This window comes from Lathyrus oleraceus, chromosome 1 (assembly GCF_024323335.1).
Source record: "Lathyrus oleraceus cultivar Zhongwan6 chromosome 1, CAAS_Psat_ZW6_1.0, whole genome shotgun sequence".
NCBI lineage: Eukaryota > Viridiplantae > Streptophyta > Magnoliopsida > Fabales > Fabaceae > Lathyrus > Lathyrus oleraceus.
The window spans coordinates 308,817,709-308,841,420 of record NC_066579.1 but is presented as its reverse complement, the minus strand read 5'-3'; positions in this window follow the sequence as shown (position 1 = coordinate 308,841,420).

Sequence of the window (23,712 nt, the reverse complement as noted above, 5' to 3'; positions counted from 1 at the left end):
ATAATTATGCAGGATTGTATCAGGATGTCATACACGATGTCATGACATTTGATGTTTGTGTACCTGCTAGAAGTTATAAAAGGAATTATGGAATTATGCAGGATTTTTCCAGGATGTCAGACCCGATGCCATGACATCCTGTACACAGAACATTCAGTGTGAATGTCTGGTGTTTTGTGATTGCACAATTAATGGCAATCTATGTATGATTGAAGATCTGATTAGCAGGCGCATTCAATCATGGATTACAACCTGATTTACTTATTTTCCAAGGAGATCTAACCAGCTGTTATGAAAAGATTTAATTGGAAAATAGATTTAGGGTTTTCAAGATGTCCAAGCCCAGCTGAAAGCTTCTATAAAAAGGGACTTAGAAAACCTGTTTTAAAACACAACCAATACTGAGCGAAATATAGAGAGAGAGCTAGGGTTTGTGTCTTCTTTAGTCGTAAGACTTGTAAGCCATTCAAGTCATCTTTTGATGATTGAATTGGACTGATTTGTGGTTGTAATTTGTCATTCTAAAGCTGTTAAGCAAGAGTGTGTGTCTACTTGATCAAAGCTGTGAAGCAAGATCAAGTGTGTGTCTACTTGATCAAAGCTGTGAAGCAAGATCAAGTGTGTGTCTTCTTGATTGAAACTGTGAAGTAAAATCAAGAGTATGTTATTGAAAAGTGTTGTCTTTTCTCAAGGGATTGTTGTTTAAGATCACAGGTGTGATTGTAGGGAAGTGAGTGGGTTCTCATATCTAAGAGTGCTTAGGTAGAAATTACACGGGTAGAGATTAGGTGAGAAAGACTGTAACTTATTGAAGTGTACGGAGAGTCTTTGAATTGATTCTATTTTAGTGAATTTCCTTCCTGGCTTGGTAGCCCCCAGAGGTAGGTGAGTTGCACCGAACTGGGTTAGCAATTGCTTGTGTCATTTGCTTTACCATTCTGTATCTTTATCCTGTTTGTGTTCACAGATATTAGTGTCGTGACATTACCTTCGACATCTTATATCTGATACCAGAATTTCAATTGGTATCAGAGCAAGCATCCTGCTCTGGTTCTGGGTGAGATCTAGGGACAATACTTTCTGGTACAATGGAAAGAGATGGAGGATCTGTTCACAGGCCACCAATTTTGGATGGTTCTAACTATGACTATTGGAAACCTCAAATGGTAGCCTTTCTAAAATCTCTTGATAACAAGGCTTGGAAGGATGTGTTAACAGGCTGGGTGTATCCTGTAATTACTAAAGAAGGAGAAGCCACTACTGAGAAGAAGCCTGAAGAACAATGGTCCAAGGAGGAGAATGACTTAGCCCTTGGGAATTCTAAAGCATTGAATGCCATCTTCAATGGTGTTGACAAAAATATTTTTAGGTTGGTAAACAACTGTGAAGTGGCTAAATATGCTTGGAACATTCTCAAGACCACTCATGAAGGCACATCTAGAGTAAAGATGTCTAGACTACATCTGCTCACCTCCAAGTTTGAAAATTTGAGGATGAAAGAAGATGAGAATATCCATTAATTTCATATGAGTATCCTTGAAATAGATAATGCCTCAAGAGCCCTGAGAGAGAAGATGTCAGATGAAAAATTGGTAAGAAAAATACTCAGGTCACTCCCTAAGAGATTTGCTATGAAAGTGACTGCCATAGAAGAATCTCAAGACATCTCCAACATGAGAGTTGATGAGCTGGCTGGTTCTCTCCAAACCTTTGATATTGGATTGAATGATGGTTCTGAAAAGAAAACCAAAAGCATTGCCTTCATGTCAAACACAGAAGAGGAAAATAGTCAGGATGTTGGTGAAGATTTGGCCAATGAAGTAGCAATGTTGGGGAGACAGTTCAACAGATTGTTAAAAAAGATGGATGTAAGATCCAAGGCAAATGTCAAGAACATCTCATCTGACATCAACAATGGAAGAAGAGCAAGGTCGGATGAGAAGCCCAAAGAAAGAAAAGAAGTAAAGTGCTATGAATGTGGTGGGTATGGACACATTAGAGCTGAATGTGGAACCTACCTCAAGAAGCAGAAGATGAGTCTTGCTGCCACTTGGTCTGATGAGAGTGAAACAGAGGAAGCTGCAAATCTTGTGACTGCATTAACAGGAAGATGGGGTTCTGATGAAGACTCAAGTGATGAAGAAGTGACCTTTGAAGAGTTGGCCTCTACCTACAGAAAGTTGTGTTACAAAAGTGTAGAGTTGTGTAAACAGGTTGAAAGCCAGAAGAAGGGGATAACTTAGCTTGAGAATGAGAAGGTAGAACACTTGGAAACCATCTCCAAATTAAAAACAGAAGCAGTGGCTCTGAATGTCAAGCTAGATGAAAGTCAACAAGTTGAAAGCCAGAAGATAGTACAGTTGGAGAATGAAAAGGCAGAACATGTGGAAACCATCTCCAAGTTAAAAACTGAAGCTATGTTCTTAAACTCAAAACTAGAAGAGATGACCAAGTATTTAAGGATGTTAAACAATGGATCTGACTCCTTAGACAAGATTCTCCAAACTGGACTAATCAAAGGAGACAAATCTGGAATAGGGTACAATAAATCTAAGGCTGAGAGCAGTTACATTGGTTGCAAACCTCAAGCCAAACCTAAATGCAGCCATAGTAAGAGCAGTCTTGAGATGTCACATCATATGTCACAACATCAGAGGAGAAGACAACAGAAAGGGAAACACCAAAGATGGAGATGCCATTACTGTGGGAAATTTGGTCACGTAAAGCCCTTCTACTATAAGTTGTATGGTTACCCTACCCCTGTTCATCAATAGACTCACTATCAACCCATACCCAAACAGCACAGTCCTATCAACAAGAAGCAATGGGTTCCTAAGACTAATATTACAAGTCTAATAGCTCACATTCCCCTCAGAATCTTAGCCAAAGAAGAGTGGTATTTTGATAGTGGATGTTCTAGACACATGACTGGAAACATAGACTTGATAACTGATCTTCACCCTCATGTCATAAGCTATGTAACCTTTGGTGATGGAGAAAAGGGTGAAATAAAGGGGATATGCAAGCTTGATTGTCCTGGAGTTCCTAAACTTGACAATATCCTACTAGTTAAAGGCTTGACTGCAAATCTAATAAGCATCAGTCAACTATGTGATCAAGGTCTGAATGTTAACTTCACCAAAACTGAATGTCTAATTTCTAACTAGGACAGTGAAGTAATTATGAACGGAATCAGGACCAAAGACAATTGTTACATGTGAAGCTCTCAAATTGATTATTCCTCAAAGTGTACCTATGTCAAAGAAGAAAGGATGAAGATGAGTATAGATGCTAGAGGAACTCTCAAGAGTGATGAAAGACAAGTCTGTGGGAAATGTCAGACAAGGATGTCATACCAGAAGCTCGGACTTAACCTCACTTTCAAAGGAGAAAAGGTCATGATGGCCCAAATAGCTGAGAGGTTAGATCAAATAGGTGGACATGTGACTAGTCATATGCAGTCTGAAATTGGAGAGAGCTTTGTTGGAACTGGGCCACAAGGGACTATGTGTCTATCTCAAAGCAAAAGTGACAAGAACAATGTGGAGAAGATTGAGATGGAGAGTGAAAGGTGACCTGCTCCTACACATTTGAAAGATGAAAATGGTGTTTATGATGAAAATATATCAGATGGAAGCAACTGTTCTCAACTGGGTTGGATGAAACTACTGATAATTGCATACAATGTCACACACGATGTCATGACATTGTATTATGACAACCTGAATACTACAACAATGTCCAAAAATCATATTCAGCACAGTTGGACCAATTACATTATTTGCTGTCATCACTCTATTAGAAAATTTGTGGAAGACAAATTTATAGTTCTAAAGCATGAAATGCAACTAGATGACAAGGTTGCAAGGGATTTGGATGATATTCAATTTGAATATGCAAGAGGGAAATTAGGGATTTGGACTCTTGTGAAATTATGGCAATTAAAGTGGAAAGGAAAAGGAAATAAAAATAGTGTCTACCCACTTAAAATAAAGAGCCACATTAATGATAAATCATTCCCTAGCATTGGAAATAGTATCTATGTCACTTGCACATGCTACCTAAACACAGCCATCTTCATCTCCATCCAACTCCTCAAAGAAACTCTGCTAGGGCAAAGAAATTTCTTTCAAAAGTTCAACAACATGTCTCAACATTCATCATCATCTGGATCAAAACCCTCTCATCATACATGAACTCCCTCCATGGAGTTTCTAGATGAAGACGTGTTGGACGTTACTCCTCTTTGTGTGATACCAGGTGACGCCCCAGGCTCCTCTTCCATGGCTGGAACTAAGCAAGGTAACATTTCTGAAAAATCTCCTAATAAAGAGGACACGCACTTTACTGATCGTACCATAAGAAACCTAGTTACTAGGATTCTGAATGAAGAGCATGCAGCCAATAGCGTTTCTACCCCTCTGTCTAGAAGGGATCCCTCTCCTGAGGTAGAACCCCAAGCTAAGAAAGATGATGACTCATCTCGATCAGAAAAGGAAGTGGATGCAGAAGGATTATGTTCTCTAGGAAAAAACTTACTTAGCAAGAAACCAGCAAGTGTGTCTCATGAAACTGCTGAGGATATCATTGATCTGGAGGAAGAAATGTCTGAGGAAGAAGATGACACTTTGGTCCATCTTATGAAAACAAGTGTAGATAAGAAACTGAGAATCAGAAAAAGGAAGAGTGTGGCTGAAATGAGGACAGCAAGAAGAGAGAAAAAGGTTGTTGGTGTAGGTCCCTCCAAGTCTTAGAGTAAAGTAGAGGTTAGGAAGAGGAAAGAAAGTGAGAGTTCTGAGTCTGATGAGGATGTCGAAGACGATGTCCCAGACATCTCCCCTGCTAAAAAGCAGGCTGTGAAGAAGTCTCCAAGCAAAATGGTTGTTGTGCACTTAGACAATATCTCTTTTCACTTAGAAGATGGTGCTGTCAAATGGAAGTTTGTAATTCAAAGGAGGGTAGCTGTTGAAAGAGAATTGGGAAAAGAGGTTGTTGAAGTAAAGGAAGTCATGGAGTTAATTAAGGCTGTTGGTCTTATGAAAACTGTGGTTGTTCTGCCCCAGTGCTATGAGGGGTTAGTAAAAGAGTTTATTATGAATATCCCTGAGGATATTTATGAAAAGAGCAGCAGGGAGTTCTACAAGGTTTTTGTAAGGGGTAAATGTGTGAGATTCTCACAACCATTATCAACAAGTTCCTAGGAAGAGGAACTGATGGAGGATTGGATTTAGAGACTACAGACAATGAGGTCTGTAGGACTATTACAGCTGGCCAAGTTAAGGAATGGCCTAGTAGGAATCACCTATCAGCTGGCAAGCTAACTGTCAAATATGTCATCTTGCATAAGATTGGTTCAGCTAACTGGGTGCCTACTAATCATATCTCTACCATCTCCATTGGTCTTGGAAGAATCATTCATGCAATTGGAACCAGGATTAACTATGATTTTGGAAGATTTATGTTTGACCAAATTATCAAACATGCCTCCACAAATGTTGTGAAGTTACCCATTGCCTTCCCATCCATTATTTGTGGTATTATCTTGAGTCAACAACCAGGCATTCTTAATACAAGTGATATGCCAAGCAGAAGAAAACCCCCATCTATCCATTCATTATAAGCTGTTTGAGGGAAGTCATGTCAATGATGTTGTCATGACATCTGCCAAAAAGGAGCCTGCATCTCAAGGGAGTTTAATTGATCAATTAAAAGATACCTGCAAGGAACTGGATAATGGTATAAGGGTAGCCAAGGCGAGAAAAGAAGCTTTGGAAGTTCTTATTAGGAGCCTAGAAAAGGAAGAAATGGAGAAGGCTGGTAAAGAGTCAGATGCCAATACCTCAAGTGAGAGGTCAATTGCTCAATCTAGTGGCAGCTCTGAAAGCTCTGAAGGCTCTGAAGGTGAAGGTGATACTTCTTCCTCTGATTGATGGTCCCCCCCCCTTTGTGTTGAAGACTGAAGTTGAAGACTGTGTGAGGTGTGCTGTGTTTGAAGAATGTTCTTGGTGTGGTTCTTGTGGCTGATGTTATGGAAGTTGTTCTGGTGCTTGGAAGCTGAAGTTTTTATTCTTTTCTGTTTAAATGTGTAATTTATGGCAGTCCTCATTGATGCCTGTTTGTAATATTTTGGGCTCTTAATGAGTTCCTTGGATTTGTTCATTATCTCAGCTATCACAGCTGTGTATGATGATGGTTTGTACTTCCTAACTATTATGTTTTAACATTTTTAATGTTATAACACCTGATCTGACATTCTCTGCTAGGCTAATTGACATTTATGTTGTCTAATTGGTCACCTTTGGTCAATTTTGACTAAAAAGGGGGAGAAGTGTTGATGTGGAAGCAGTTAAAGTTGTGGAGCTGTGAGATGTATGTAGCTGAACAGAAGGACAACTATTATTGAAGGAGATGTGCTTGTTGTTAAAACAGAATGTTGTTCTGTTTACAGATGTCAAAGGGGAAGTCTGAAATGTCTGATGTGGTGGTGCACAGGTGTTGATGTTGATGTTGAAGCAGATGTCAGAATGTTGTTCTGACTGTTACAGGTGATGTGGTTACAGGTGTTGTTATATTCATGAAAGATGTTTGGTGTGTGCATAGATTTAGGGGGAGAAGGAGTACCCTTGTGCATTTGTGTGTCTTACTAGTTGCATCCATAACTAGTAATTCTGTTTTTGTTGCACAAATTTAGGGGGAGGAGAAGTACCCTTGTGCATGTGTGTATTACTAGTAGCTATAGCTAGTAATTGTGTTGCTTTTGCTGCTGTTTAAACTGTTGTTTAACTGCTGACAGTTTTCTTGTGAACAAAAAGGACATATATATGTTTTAGCCAAAATTTGCCAAAGGGGGAGTTTGTTGGTTCTAAGTGTTGGCAGCAATTTTGGTAAAACAAAGAGAGTTCACAAGATATTATGTGTGATGTCTTAACATAAGATATCCTATGTACCTGCTGGAGTTCAAGAACATGATCATGCAGGATTGTTTCAGAATGTCATACACAATGTCATGGCTTCTGATAATGTGTTCCTGCTGGAGTTGAAATGGAAAAACATAATTATGCAGGATTGTATCAGGATGTCATACACGATGTCATGACATCTGATGTTTGTGTACCTGCTGGAAGTTATAAAAGGAATTATGGAATTATGCAGGATTTTTCCAGGATGTCAGACCCGATGTCATGACATCCTGTACACAGAACATTCAGTGTGAATGTCTGGTGTTTTATGATTGCACAATTAATGGCAATCTATGTATGATTGAAGATCTGATTTGCAAGCGCATTCAATCATGGATTTCAACCTGATTTACTTATTTTCCAAGGAGATCTAACCAGCTGTTATGAAAAGATTTAATTGGAAAATAGATTTAGGGTTTTCAAGATGTCCAAGCCCAGCTGAAAGCTTCTATAAAAAGGGACTTAGAAAACCTGTTTTAAAATACAACCAATACTGAGCGAAATATAGAGAGAGAGTTAGGGTTTGTGTCTTCTTTAGTCGTAAGACTTGTAAGCCATTCAAGTCATCTTTTGATGATTGAATTGGACTGATTTGTGGTTGTAATTTGTCATTCTAAAGTTGTTAAGCAAGAGTGTGTGTCTACTTGATCAAAGCTGTGAAGCAAGATCAAGTGTGTGTCTACTTGATCAAAGCTGTGAAGCAAGATCAAGTGTGTGTCTTCTTGATTGAAACTCTGAAGTAAAATCAAGAGTATGTTATTGAAAAGTGTTGTCTTTTCTCAAGGGATTGTTGTTTAAGATCACAGGTGTGATTGTAGGGAAGTGAGTGGGTTCTCATATCTAAGAGTGCTTAGGTAGAAATTGCACGGGTAGAGATTAGGTGAGAAAGACTGTAACTTGTTGAAGTGTACGGAGAGTCTTTGTACTGATTCTATTTTAGTGAATTTCCTTCCTGGCTTGGTAGCCCCCAGACGTAGGTGAGTTGCACCGAACTGGGTTAACAATTGCTTGTGTCATTTGCTTTACCATTCTGTATCTTTATCTTGTTTGTGCTCATAAATATTAGTGTCGTGACATTACCTTCGACATCTTATATCTGATACCAGAATTTCAAGAAAGTTATGGTCTTTGGAACCTCCCATAGGTCATTCTTGCCAAAATGTAACCAACCAATATGACCTGGAACTGAGATTTTGTGATTTCTTGATTTTCAGGGCACAATGATGGATGTTTTGAGTTCATATGATAATACCATGATGGGAAATAATATTTGGGCCTTTGTGGGATGATTTTAGGTCAAATTGATTGGTGTACCAAAGCATTGAAAGTTGAAAAATCATGAAGAAACCAATTACTTATAACATGGATTGAATGAATGTTTGTGGATTTTGAGTGTAATGGTCAAGAAATGATTTTGAATGAATGGTAGGGTGATTGGATGATAAAAAATGAGCAAGGTCAATGGTTGAGGATCCCCAAATTAGGGTTTCTTGAGCTACAAGTTTCATCAAGAACCAAAGCCAAATGAATTAGGGTTTGAGATTCAAGGGTTAAGTTGAGATGTTTAAAGGGTATAGGGCATGGACAAACTTTGGATTTGAGGGATCCTTAATGGCATGGAAAAAATCCATGGTGAATCATGACTTGTACAAGCCAAAGGGGGGTCAAGAACTAGGGTTTGGTCCTTGGGTGACCAGATGAATCTTGAAACTTCTTCAAAGGGGAATCACCACCCAAATTGGGTTTGGAGAGTGAGTGAGATGCCATGAGTGATACTCCAAGCTTTTTGGGTGCTTGAGGATGAAATTAGGGTTAAGGTGGCTTGGGCATACCTCAACATGGCCTGAGGAACTTGATTCTTCACAGATGAATCCTACGCCTTGAATTTGTGGATTATTGTGGATTGTTAAGTATAGATGCATATGAGATGACATATGTGGTATGTATGCTCATGGAGTAGGCTTTGATATGGTGATGTGGGGTAGGGTAAATTTAAGGATTCTCTTGGGATATGCATGGTTATGATGATTATGCGTGCAACATAAGTATCTTTTGATGTCAAAACCCTTAAGAAAGATGAAAGGGGTGGGGGGAGAACTCCATTGGGGGAGTGAGAATCTAGGAAAAAGATAAAGGAAGGTTTCCCCTAGCAACGACCGGGGGGAAAAATAAGGCAATTCCTAGCAACGGCTGGAACACCTAAATCTGGTGGGAAAAATATATATTTAGTGACGATTCCTAGCCTCACCTGGAATACCTGACATCTACTGTGGATCGACCAAGTGAATTCAGTGATGATTCTTAGCGACGACTAGAATACCTGTTTCATTAGGGAAGAAAAACAACTAGGTTCAGTGACGATTCCTAGCAATAGTTGAAATATCTGGCTTAATTGAAGATAAACAAGGTACGGTGGTGAGTCTTAGCAACGACTAGAATACCCGACTTTATAGGGAAAATAAGTCGTTCAGTGGCGATTCTCAGCGACGGCTGGAATACCTGACTCGACTGGGGATAATCTTCTCAAGGAGGTACAATGACGTTTCTGAGTGATGACTAGAATACCTGACTATGCCGAGGAAAATACAGAAATACGGTGACGATTCCTAGAAACGACTGGAATACCTGACATCTGTTGGGGAAAGAATCAACTAGTTTAGTGATGATTCCTAGCGATGGCTAGAAATAGCTGACTTAGTTGGGGAAAAGAGTATATCAGTGACGATTCCTTATGAAGATTGGAATACCTTACCTATGCTGAGGGAGAAAATTCAAAGATGATTTCTAGCTACGGCTATGAATACTTGAGTCAAGTTGGGGAATGAGCCCAAAATACCTCGTGTTTAATAAAAGAGGAAAGTTCAGTGACGATTCTTAACAACGACTAAGAATACCTGACTCTGCGGGGAGGAATGAAAATGTGGTGATGACTCTCTAGGGATAGAAGAAGTACAATGATGATTCTTAGCGATGAATAAATGTCATACCCTAATTTTTAACCCTAAGATCCCACATATCATTTGCATCATTGTATACAAACAAGATCACATCTCGGTCCTTCCCTTATTCATCTTTGGGTTTGCTTCTTGCAGGGATCACCAAGCACCTCTTTGTTGGTGTTTTACCTTTGTCTTTATATGATTAATTTCTTATATAACCACTAATCGAAATAGAAAAAATATGTTTTATTTTCCTCAAGCTTATTGTGCAAGTAGGGCTTCCCAATCAAGAGCATCTCAAAGTTTTGTTACTTACTTCTCAAGGAAAGTCAAAGGTTCATGTGTTTATTTCCATACCTTCTTCAACAAGCAACTTCAAGTTTTGAGAAATTTAATCAAGAGGAAATCAATGATACCTTATTTTGAGTTTATGTGATCACCCGTGTGCTTTCAAGTGCAAGGAAAGTCCAAGTGTATAAGCTTGTTCCAAGTGATTTGACCAAAAAGTCAACATTTGAGGTCAAAGTTCAAAGTATCACAACTCCTTCAATTCTCAATATTTTTGAATGATTTTTTTAATATGAATCTTCTAAACACCCTCTGCAACTTCTCTTTACATGACAATAGCCAATTATGCTTGGAGGATCATCAAAAGTTTGGAGACATTATAGGTCATTTGTGGACTTGGTGAAATTTGACCTATTTTCAAGTGACTTTTTCTCAACTTTCAAGGATTATAATTTCTTCAATTTTCAACATTTGAGGCTGATTCTTTTTTCACAATGTCATTTGAGATGCCCTCTACAAGTTTTCCTCAAGGACCAAGGTCAAAATATGCTTGGAAGACCATGGAATTCATTGAGACATTATAGGTCATTTTCATGCCAACTTCAACATGACATAACTTTGTGCTCAAAAATCCAAATCCAACCTTTCTTGGCACGTTGTAATCTTTGCTATGATGTCAGCATATTACAAAAATAATGGGATCAAAAACCTTCCTGAGCAAGATGTCCGATTGGGTTGGACATGGTGACTTGGAACTGAAGAAATTGCCATTTCCCGAATTTTGAACTTCACTAATCTTAATTACAAGCCAAATTAGTATATTTTTTGGACCTAAACATGTTTTGATGGAATTCGTAATGAGAAGAGGATCAAAATGGTGGTGGTCTCGTGTTCTAAATTTACCAAACGATGAAACTCCGGTGAGAGCTCACCAGAGAAGATGACCGGAGTGTTCTAGCTCGTCTGAGTTTGGCCAAACACGTTGGACAAATGAAATATTTTGATTGGCTGGTTTTGAATTGGATCATGTGTGTTACTTATAGCGTGTTCAGTCGCGCATCCTAATCTGAGGAGTTTTGGATCTGCCACGTCAATTAATGAGGCGTGATCCAACGCTCCGTGTTTTTTCTGATTTTTATTCTTTTTCTTTTATTCTTTTTAATTGCTTTTTCTTTTAAAAATCATAGTAATTTCATTTTTATCCAAAAAATCCCAGAATAATTTCTAAAATTCTCTTTTATTTTTCTTCATCTGATTTTTATTTTCCATATTTTATTTCACTGATTTTCTATTTTTCATGAATTTTCTCTTTTCTCCTTTGTTTTAATTGGTTTAAAAATATTTTTCCTGCATTTCTAAATTCTGAAAAATTTATTATACGCTTCTTATTTTATTTCCAACCTCCCATAATTTTTTTGGTCATTTATTTAGTGTTTTGAAGCATTTTATGGATTTTTCACTTTATTTCTATTTTAAAAATACTTTTTGTGCATTTTTATTTCATTTAATTGCATTCCATATTTGTGTGATCTTTGTGAAGTTATGTTGGCCTTGGATCATAAGTCTCATCAAACTCAATGGATCTTGGGTGTTGATGGGATGAAAAACCTAATCGAACAAAAGGAATGATTGATTTTGATGATGACTTGATCAAACTTTTGATCCAATTTGGGTGTGACCTCTCTTGTCATCTTTTTTTTCATCTCCTTCTTTTCCCTTTGATCAATTGGATGGTTTGTGTTCATCTTGTTCGTGATGTGTGGATTGGTACTTGATGAACTTTCATCATTTCAAATCTACCTCCTAATTGACCACGTATCATTTAAGGTACTTTAGATTGATGCATAAGTTTGTCCTAAGCACTATGAAGTATGGCTTGAAGTAATTGACCATCCTCCTAGCCTTTGTGCTTGATCATTTCTTTTCTTTTTGTGTAGAATGGCTTTAGGAGAATGATTTACATATCATTTCTCTATCATGTATTAGCACAAACATTATTATTGACCGACCTCAAATAGTTGTGACTTCTACATAAGTCCAATTATGATGGCTTAACATAGCGCTAAATTTGTCACGAAAGCAAAAGGCATTTTCATAAGTGAGATTGTAAGTCTCCTACTCCTCATGTTATTGCGTGAAAACATTTCTCCCTTTTAATTTGTGAAAGCTAGTGGTATACTTATTGATTTTATCCAAGTTAGCCCTTCTCATAAAGATGTATAGGTTCATGTTTTCATGCTTGTGAGTGAATAGTTAATTGTTCTCCAAAAAATGACCAAACCATCTTTCATTTTTTATTACTAACTTTATACTTTGTATTAACTTTTACTTCAAAGTCATTTACTTTATGCTCTTTTATTTTATGTCATTTAGTTTATACTTTATGTTTAGCATCCTCTATCATTTTATTTGTGATTATGTCATTTGTTCTTTGTCCATTTGAACTTTTCTTTCGTATCCTTGTAAAAAAAACATTAATAAAGAATAAACCTAAAAAAGAAACTTGTTTCTCCTGACTCATGGACTTGTGGTTACGATCCTTGGCATCATTGTGGAGTTATGGACTTAGAATTAGGATCTTGACCTTTGCTTTGGGACTTTTGATTTGAGACCTTGGGATTCATTTGATACCTTTGATTTTGGACTTCTTTTGGAGACTGGGTTGAGTTACTTTAGTTTCATCTGATGCATGGATTGTTATTTGCTTATTTGGCTTGCTTGAGGCTTAATCCAAAGGAGGGAATTCTTGATTGACTTATGTCATAAAGCTTGCTATTTTTTTGGTTAGATCTTTCTTCCCCAGCTTTTACTTTATGCTCTAGGATAGTCTCTTCTTCTCCTCTCTTTCTTTAATTTTCAAAATCTTCTCTCTTTTTCAAAACCTTCTTGTTTTCTAACTTGAATCATTTTTCTCAATAAACCTTGACTTTTGTCAAGTGATTTTTAAAACCATTTTCCTAATAAATACTAATCCATTTTAACCATATTCAGAACAATTTCAAGAGACTAAAAAATGCATAACTCATTCAAATTGTTTTTGTGCTCTTTGTGCACTTTTCCTTTTTAAAACATTTCTCAAAGTTTAGACATGAGTCATTTCCATAGTTTAGATATAATTCTCCTAGCTCCATAGTATTGATGATAATTCTTGTTCATCTAAGAGAACTAGTGGCATACTTGTAAATTTTTATCCAAGTTGGAGTCCTTCTCATGATGATGCAAAGTTCTCATACTTGTGGGTGACTAGTTGAGTATTCTCCTTAAAATGACAAAATGTCTTTTCATAACAAAATGAATCAAAATAAACACCTTTGTTATTATTACCACGAATTACGAGATTTTGATCGTCCATTGCACTTTGTTGGTACGTAGGCATGAGACTTCAAAAGGCCTTGATAAACACCAAAAATCATTAAAAAAACATTTCTTTTCCCATCTCACCAATCTTTTGCAAACAACACCCTTTTCAAACTAAAATGTATACATTTTCAAAGAGATTCCCATGGAGTACCATGGATGTTTAGGGTGTTAATACCTTCCCTTTGCATAACTAACCCCCGGACCCTTATCTCTTTTATTAGTTTTATTTTAAAACTTCTTCGAGTTTTGTTCGTACTTTTTCCCCTTTTCTTTGGAAACAATAAAAGCACGGTGGATACTCTTGCTTTATAAGTTAAGTTACTCAATAGCTTAATCTCAAAAAAATTATCGCTACTCTAGAATACCCGACTCTTCTAGGGAAACTTGAAACAAAATAGTTTAATGATGATTCCTAGCAACAGTTGGAATACCTGACTTTGCTTGGGAAATATTTTAAGATCAAATGTTGACTCTATTGGGGGAAATTCCTAACAATGGTTAGGAAATTCCGGACTTTGATGAACCAAATTGAGTAAGTTTTCAGAAAATACTTATGATGCGATGTTATATATGCAGGATGCTGATGCATGCTTGGATTTTGCCGGGGAATACAGGTTTTATAAGTTATGCCAAGTACGATTGGGCTTTGAAAAGAGGATTGGAGAAAGCGTACTGACTTTCTGGTACCGAATGATTGGAGTTTCTAATATCCAAGAAAACACTAGGTGCAATAGATGAGGATTTCTGTCGGGGAAGAATTTGATTGACCAAGTCCATGGGACTGCATGGAGCTTTCAGGTCGAGGATACCAAACATGTTTTTGGTTACCTTTAGATGATTTTGAAATAGAAATAATTCTATGTTTCTTTTACCTTAAAGTTTTTGTTTGAAAAAGGTTGGTTTTAATCAAGAAGTTTCTGATGTGATATCATATTTTGAGAAAAAGTCACATTTTGCAAACAAAGCAGAAAGAGTAAAAGATATTGATCACATATGGGGAACTGATTTTATTGATAAAGGGTCCTAAAAATGGGTGATTTTGTACAGAGGAAGCAACTCTTAAAAGAGGTAATTGTGAAAATAAAATGAAAAACTATAATGGCAATGAGATATCTCGGATTTCCACCAAATTCCAACTCTGCTATAATCTTTATGCTTTTGGTCTTCCTTTGATCTTGCTTTAGAAGGAGAGTGGCTGGATTGACTTTCTGAGGAATCCACATGGATTGACTCGCTAAGGAGTGAAGAAAGATTCTTTGCGGGATGCAACCTATTATTTTCATTAAATCCCTAACTTTTGCCTAGACCGGCCTTTCGAGTTTTCAGTATACCGGATGTCATACCCTAATTTAACCCTAAGATCCCACATATTATTTAAATATTTTCACACAAACAAGGTTCCCTCTTGGTCCCTCTCATCTTTGGGTTTGCTTCTTGCAAGGATCACCAAGCACCTATTTGTTAGTATTTTACCTTTGTGTTTACATGATTAATTTCTTATCTAATTGTAGCACCTCAAATTTTCCCTCCCCGTTCATGCATTCATTCATTCATTCATTAGGTCATTTATCATTCCATATTGCATTGCATCATATCAATAAGAATTGGCATCAAGAGAATCCTTTGTGCAAAAGAGCAAGTCTTTCCTTGAGATGAAGGCCACATGATCATTATATTGAGCTTATATGAGCTAGGTTTCATTTCTGAGCCATTTTACCAAGTGGTAGAGGCCCAAATTCATCAGTGCATTTCCAGGTCATCTGAGGACCATAAAAGTCAATTGTGCAGTCAATTGAGGGCTTTGAGATGGGGAAGTGAGTGGAAGCATCCCAATCATATTCATAAAGAGGCCTATTCATCATGACAAACATCTATCTTGAAGATTTTGAAGTCAAAGCAAAAGTTTCCCAAAATGGAAAGTGACCTGTAATTCAAAGTTTCCAAAAATGGCAAGTTTTTGGACCACATTCAACTGGACTTTCCAACATCAAAGAAGCTTCAAATGGATTTTTGGTGAACATGAAAGTTGAAGATCTTTCTCTCCTCTTTTCAAAATGTCATATATGATGATCATCTGATGAAGGGTTGAGAAGTTATGGCCAAGTGATCACCAAGTGTGCATGGAAGTTCAAAGTGACATAACTTTTGCTACAAAACTCCAAATTGAACCACTCTTTTTGCAAAATGCTCCTTGTGACCAAGAGATTCCAAATCAATCATTGCATTGCATGAAAGAAGCTCACATGATCAAGTGTCCATACAAGGGCATTTTGGAGGGAAAATGGAGAATTCAAAATTGGTGAATCATACAAGCCTAATTCCAATTCCATCATGTTTGTTGGATGATTTTGAGTGGAATTGCACCCTTGCATGGCACTGTTCACATGCATACCATCACATGCTAAGCACACTTGCATTTTGGCATCACACCTTATTTCTCCTTAATTTTCAATTAACCAATGCTTAATCTCCATTTCAGCATGATTAGTGAGAAGTATTTAAGCCAAATCTTAATCACATTTCAAGAAAATAACAGAATTTGGATCAAAAATCTCATTTCCCTCTCAAATTTCTCTCTCTTCAAAACCAAAATTTCTTCACATAATTCTTGGATTCCCTTGCATAATCATGATCATGGAGTGCTATTGAGCAAGATTCAACGTTTATTTGGTGGAATTCAGTTTAAATTCGTGCATGCCAAGAGCTTGAATACATTAATGGAAGCTTCCAATTGAGCTTGATTCAGGTCGTGTCAAGTGGTAATTTACGCATAAAGCTTCATTAGAGATCATAGGAAGAAGATCTGGACGTTTTGGAAGCTGGAAACCACGAATTCATCACACTACACATCAAGTAAGTGGAAATTCGACCAACTTATTTCTCCAATTTCTTGCCATGAACTTGTAGATCTTATTGTGCTGATGATTCTGATATAGTTAGATCGTGATTTGGTTAAGTATTGAGTGAGATATGTGGATTTCAAGTTTTGATGTTGAATTTGTTTTCGTTCGATCTGTAAAATATATGGTGAATTAGGCTTAGATAATGTGAGATTCTTGCTCCTCGTGGAAAGGCCTTTCCAACGATATAAGGTTCTTTAAATTCTGGAAAAATTTGTTCATCTGCGCCGCCGGTACCGTCGGAGAAGACGGTGGAAACCACCGCGCTCCACCGTCTGTGAACAGTCCTAGGGTTTGCAGGCCAAACGCGGCGTTTTGCTCCAGGCGCTCATGAATCTCGCTCACCTGTGTTCGAACCTTGGCGCGAGTATTTTCAATTCCATTTGATTTTGTTGAAACGCAATGTTTTGCTTATTGAGCGCACCTTTGACATGCCTTGCGCGAGTTCGATACCTAGCGTTTGTTGTTTTGGATTTCCAGCTGATTTTTCAATTGAACGCGCCTTGGACTTGCCTTACCTGTGTTCGAATCTTGCCTAGCGCACATTTCTGATTTTTATTTTCCAGTGCACTTTGACCTCGCTCACCTGTGTTCAATACTTGGCATATGCACTTTTCAATTCTAATTCACATTTCATTTTTCACAATGATTTTCATTTTATTTCATTTTGTTCATCAACTTCTAAAAATCATAAAAAATAGCATACATGTCCAATTTAATCCAATTTTTTTTTCCACATGCTTGTATTGATGTCTATTATTTTTAGATGTTAATTTCATGATTTTTGTATTTCTGGATTTTTTATTGTGCTTGCTTATTTGAACATGATGCCAAAATGACATGTTGTGCTAATTGATTTATGAAATGCTCATGGTTTATCCAATTGCCTTGAAATTTGACATGCTTATTCATAACATGTGACATGATCTTTTGGCTTTTGTTTGGCATTTTTACCATTTAATATCACTGTTTTGGACACATGAGCATATGTTGTGACATTTGGTGTAACATTTTGTGCATTGTACTTGTGCATTTTCATTCATATACCTTTTGTTTGCTTCTGGACCTGATTTTTGGTATGATGCTTGTCCATAACATGTTGTATTCACATAAAAAATTTCATGATCATTGGATACATTTCTGTTTTAATGTGGATTTTCTATTCTTGATGTCCAATTTTGATCACATTGTTTGCCTTTGCCTTACCTTGATCATTTGATGGTTTTGCCTTATGAATTGAGTTTGATCCTTTTGAGGACTCTTTCTTGTTTGATTGAATGTGCTTCATGTGAAATGTTGACTCCTGTTTTGGTCATTTGACTTGCCTTTGACCCTAGTCTTTGTACTAGTGGTTTGTACTCACCAATTGTGTTTGTGTTTCAGGTATTTAGCACTAATGGTTGGTTTGGCCACTATTTGAAATGCAAGTGGCTTTGATTACTAACTCTTGTTGTATTGTAGGTCCATTGATGTGATGAACTCACTTGAGTGCTTGCATTTGTGACTTGCATTGTGTAAAACTGTTGGATGTTCCACTATTGTCTGTTTGGTTTTCTGAATACAATATTAACTGTTTGGCTTTTGTACAGGTACATTAGTCGCTTTCAGCTCTTGCTTGAGCTTTGCTTTGGTTTGTGGTTGATATACCACTTAGGTAACCACTCTCTTTCTCCATGTAGTCTGGAAGTCCTGTCGCCTTTTTGGCAGGCATTTGGCTGATGTCCTCCTTATGAGGCTATGATTGTGATTGTTTACTTTTGTGCCAAAGACCTCCAAGTGAGGCATGTTACTTGATAAGTCCTCCTAAGTGAAGAGGCAATTGACAGATAGAAGGGATTAGAAATCAATCCCCTGTTATTCAGTGAGTCGTTCATTATGCTCGCACTACATGCTGATGCTCTTGAACATAACCCAAGATCTTTGTATAGAGTCGGTCAAGTGGAATATGGTCCCTCTTTATGGATCCCCACGCTTTCTTTGATTTGAGCTCACCCAGGCCAGGGTTAAGAGCATGAGGTCTTATCCTCATTACCACATTTCATCAGCTTCACCCTAACTCTCAATGTTAGTGGTTAAGAGCTTCAGAACACCCCTACAGTTTTGGCTTGTTTGTCGAGGTTGATATGACCCCTCTTGACTAAAGCCCAACCATTTGTATGAGCCGCTTGTTTGTATATATAGAGTGATACCTGTTCACTTGCGATGATGTTTATTTGCTGTTTGATTGACTTGCTTCCTGTGTGAGTTAGGTTCTGATTAGAGACCTCAACTTAGGGATCGTTTGCATGACAACTTTTAGGCTCGAGTCGTAGTCTCCCTATTAGTTCGTTATCTCCCTAGTCTCTGGTTAGGAGGGTTTCTCCCCTGTTAAGGGGAACTACGTCGCCCTGATTCTCATACCAGATGAGATACGTAGGTAGGAGATTGAGCGAGATCTCTCCGGGCACCCTTCTTCTTTTTTGTGTTTGTTGTTTAGAGTTGGATGTAAGTTCAGGGATTGGCATTCTGTTTCCTGTTTCCTTTGAGTTTGTTTGGAGTCGGATGTAAGTCCATTTATTGGCATTCTGTTTCCTGTTTGCGTTTCATTGTTCAAAGTCGGATGTAAGTCCATTTATTGGCATTTTGTTTCCTGTTTGCGTTTGTTTGTTTGGAGTCGGATGTAAGTCCATTTATTGGCATTCCGTTTCCTGTTGTGTGTTTCTTTTGACATCTCAGCGTCTCTTTTCAGTGTTTTGTTTCGGCGTGCGTTAGCCGAGCTACGAGTGCTCTAATTCTTTCTCCGGTTAGAGAAGATACGTATGCATAGGACGCGATGTCCTAGCGAGCACGTTTCCCATTTCCCCGAACTACGTCGACTCTGATGTTTGTTTCTGACAAACTACGTAGGCCCAGGATGCGACATCCTACCGAGTCCACTTTCTCCGTCTTCCTTCACCTTGTTTATTATTCCAGTGTGTGCAGTTCTTTGAGCAGTTTATCAGCAAACTTTTCCTATTCTTTTGAGCATGGATCCCGTTGAGTACGACGGACGTGAGGGGTGCTAATACCTTCCCCTTGCGTAACCGACTCCCGTACCTAGCAATCTCTGGTCGTAAGACCATTCCTTTCCCTTTTTCAGGTTTACTTCGAGCGTTTCCTTTCCCTCCTTTGGGATAAATAACGCACGGTGGCGGCTCTGTGTTTTCCCGCCGGTTGTTTTTCGCGATGCGACACTAACCACTAATAAAAATAGAAAAAATATATCTTATTTCTTTTAAGTTTATTGTGCAAGGTAGGGCTTTTCAATCAAGATCATCTCAAAATTTTGTTGCTTACTTCTCAAGGAAAGTCAAAGGTTCATGTGTTTATTTCCATGCCTTCTTCAACAAGTAACTTCAAGCTTTGAGAAATTTAATCAAGATGCAATCAAGGACCCTTATTTTGAGTTCATATGATCACCCATTTGCTTTGAAATGCAAGGAGAGTCCAAGTACACAAGCTTGTTCCAAGAGGTTTGACCAAAAAGTCAACATTTGAAGTCAAAGTTCCAAGGACCCTAACTCCTTCAAGTCTCAACATTTTTGAATGATTCTTTTTTCATATGACTCTTCTCAATATCCTATACAACTTCTCTTCACATGACAATATCCAATTATGCTTGGAGGATCATCAAAAGTTTGAAGACATTATAGGTCATTTGTGGACTTAGTGAAATTTGACCTATTTTCAAGTGACATTTCCTCAACTTTCAAAGATCATAAATTCTTCAATTTGCAACATTTGAGGTTGGTTCTTTTTGCACAATGTCATTTGTGATGCCCTCTACAAGTTTTATTCAAGGATCAAGGTCAAAATATGCTTGTAAGGTCATGGAATTCATTGAGACATTACAGGTCATTTTCAGCCATGAAGCACTTTGATTTTTCTAATTTATATGATTAGTTTTTCATGCCAACTTCAAGATGACATAACTTTGTGCTCAAGCATCCAAATGCAACTACTCTTGGCATGTTGTAATCTTGGTCATGATGTTAACACATTGCAAAAAGAATGGAATCAAAAAGCCTCTCTAGTAGGATGTCCGATTGGGTTGAACATGGTGACTTGTAACTGAAGAAATTACCATTTCCCGAATTTTGAGCTTCACCAATCTCAATTCTAAGCCAATTTAGCATGTGTTTTGGACCTAAACATGTTTAAACAAGTCTCCAAAAGTTAATTGACCCTTGAAACACATCATTTTGCTGAGTTTTGTTGAGTTGCAAGTCACACTTTTCTTACATTCGGATCAAATTCGTTTTGCATGAATTCTGCATCATTTCACACATATTTGGATCCCATCACATTCCCTATAAATAGAGGAAGCTATTGCATTCATTTACAAGCTTTTAAGAGCCAAGAAATCCCTATTGCAACTTGAAATTTTCCTGAAAAATTCAACTATCGTGTTTTAAGTTTCAACTTGTTTCAATCCAATTTCTTAATTCCATTAGCATCTTCGACATCCTCTTAAACTTTTGCAACTATTCCGAAGCTTTGAGATCTTCTGAATTTCTCTAACCAGATCGAGCTTCATCAACTTCTGATCACCATCTAGACAAGGTAGTTATGAGCATCATTTTAACTCAAATAAGTTACCATAATGTATTCCTTCATTCTCTAATGTTTTCCCTTAACTTATCTGGTGTTGATTGATCGTGTTCATCATTTAAATTTATTTTTCACGGCTTTCTTGTTTTTGAAAGTTCTCTAAAATTCCATTTGCTCAATTTATATAAATGAATTTGGAGCACAAGGTTGAATTCGGGATGAGAAGAGGATCACAATGATGGTGGTCTCGTGTTATGAATTTACCAAACGATGAAGCTCCGTTGAGAGCTCATCAAAGAAGATGACCGGAGTGTTCCAGGTCGTCTGAGCCTTTTAACGGGTCTACCTCGTATAAAATTAGGTGTCCCCCTTATTGCTTGGCCCAATATCATCAACAAAGGTCGGTCTGGGGCATCAAATAGGGAGCATGTGCATCCAAGCACATAAACGTCATTCATTGGGTAATATTACTCGGGGCTTAGATAAGCTGACGAGCTAATTCTTAAGGTACACTGGATCTCGATGGCTCCCTACGATCGTTGCCCGACCTCACTATTCAAAATGAAAGACTTGAATATGAGAGTTATTATCTCAAGGAATTTATCCTCTCCGGAGAAGAAAAGTACCTCACTAAAGCATTAGACAGAGCAATTCAACAAGGTCAAAATTCAACGATCGACGTCAAGCTACGTCTCCAAAGCCTCTGACCATCAAAACATATAGCAACAATTAAGTGCAAGTCGAGACACCTAGATACCTTGTGTAGCCAAGGAAGGCGCTTTGAAGTGTGAAGTACACTAAACCCAAAATCCCGACAAAGAACTGCGACTAAAGACTCCAAAAATCATTCATTAATGCCAGAATCACCAATGAATGTTTTCTACCATAGTGTTTGATTATTTATTTGTGCGTGTGGTGTGGATGTGTGGGTTGTGTATATGTGTGGATGGTGTGGGTGGTGTGGGTGGGTGGGTGTGGTGGGTGTATGGGTGTGTGTGGTGTGGGTAGTGTGGGTGTGGGGTGTGGGGTGTGGGTGTGGATGTATGTGGTGTGGGTAGTATGTGTGTGGGTGTGGGGTGTGTGTGTGTGGTGTAGGTGTGTGGTGGGTGTGTGGGTGTGTGTGGGTATGGTGTGTGTGTTTATATGTGTGTGTATGTGTGTGTGTGTGTGTATGTGTGTGTGTATGCGCGTGAGCGTATACGTGTACGTGTGTGTGTGTGTGTGTACTGTATATGTTGTGTGTGTGTGTGTATGTGTGTGCGCGTGCATGTGTATGTGTGTGCATGTGTATGCGTACATGTGTATGTGTGTTCGTGCTTGTGTGTGTGTATGCGTATGCGTGCGGGCGTGTGTGTGTGTGTGTGTGTGTATGTGTGTGTGTGCGCACGTGTGTGTGTGTGTGTACGTGCGTGTGTGCGTGCGTGCGTGTGTGCGTGTGTGCGTGTGTGTGTGCGTGTGCGTGGGTGTGTGATGTGTGCATGTGTGTGTGCGTGTGTGCGTACGGGTGGGTGGGTGAGCGTGTTTGTGTGCGTGTGTGTGTGCGTGTGCGTGGGTGTGTGGTGTGTGCATGTGTGTATGCGTGTGTGCGTACGGGTGGGTGGGTGAGCGTGTTTGTGTGCGTATATGTGTGTATGTGGGGGGGGGGGGGGTGGTTAACTTACTCATAGAGTAACATTTTTTAACTTACTCCAAATCACAACTTTCGCGTCGCAACAAATACAGAGACCCTACTAACTTTAGTTATTCTAAAGAAAATGAGAAATATTAATAAAATCCTAAAAAGAAAAATAAGATGGTCATCGCAACCAAATTCGAGTTCGGAAGTCGATTATGTAGAGCAAATGTATTAGCATCCCTCATATATGTTGTACTCAACGGGAACCGTTTTGATTGTTTTGCACGATTTGGTGTTTTTGTCTAAAGGTTATTTATGATTGGTTTTTTAATTAAGGATAAATATAAGTTTTTAATTAATGTGTTGACCAAGATTTCAAAATATCGTGCATACGTATTCTCATGGTGCAATGAGAAAATCAGAGCTTCGTAGTTCGTGGGATAGAAAATAAGTGTTTGTTGGTTGTTTTCATTGAACGATGTTAATGTTCGCTTTCTAGTAGTTAAACGTTGCTTGTATACTCACGTTGGGAGGTTTAAGTGTTGTTTGTATTGCGGCAGAATGGAAATAACATGTCTTTATGAAAATCTTTTAAATGGCCTAAGGAAAAAATAAAATTTGACTGGTTGTGATTGATTTTAAGTTTGAAGATGAATATTCAAACAGGGAGCTCTACAACAGTGTCTGAATATTTGGGTAGAGAGGGTTTACATCCTCCTCCTTTTTCTTCAAAGTCTTATGAAATATGTGTGGCAAAATAAGTCAATTAGAATCGACTTAACTCAATTGAATAACTTGTTTTAATATGAAAGGTGAAGTTTTGAATATGGAGCTTTACAACAGTGTCAAATCCTTCTTTCTTTGTTTTTGTTGTGAAAAGATTTTAAAAATAAAGAGGACAACTTGACGTTGAATCAAATGTTCGAAGTGGATTGATTTTTTAAAGTTTTTATGATCTTGAGTTAGAAATTAACAATATAACAAGATAATAAAATGGAAAGTGATAAAAAATAGCACACCATACAATCCTAAGTAAATGGATGCATATTAGCACATGGAAAATGATATGACAAACTAAAAGA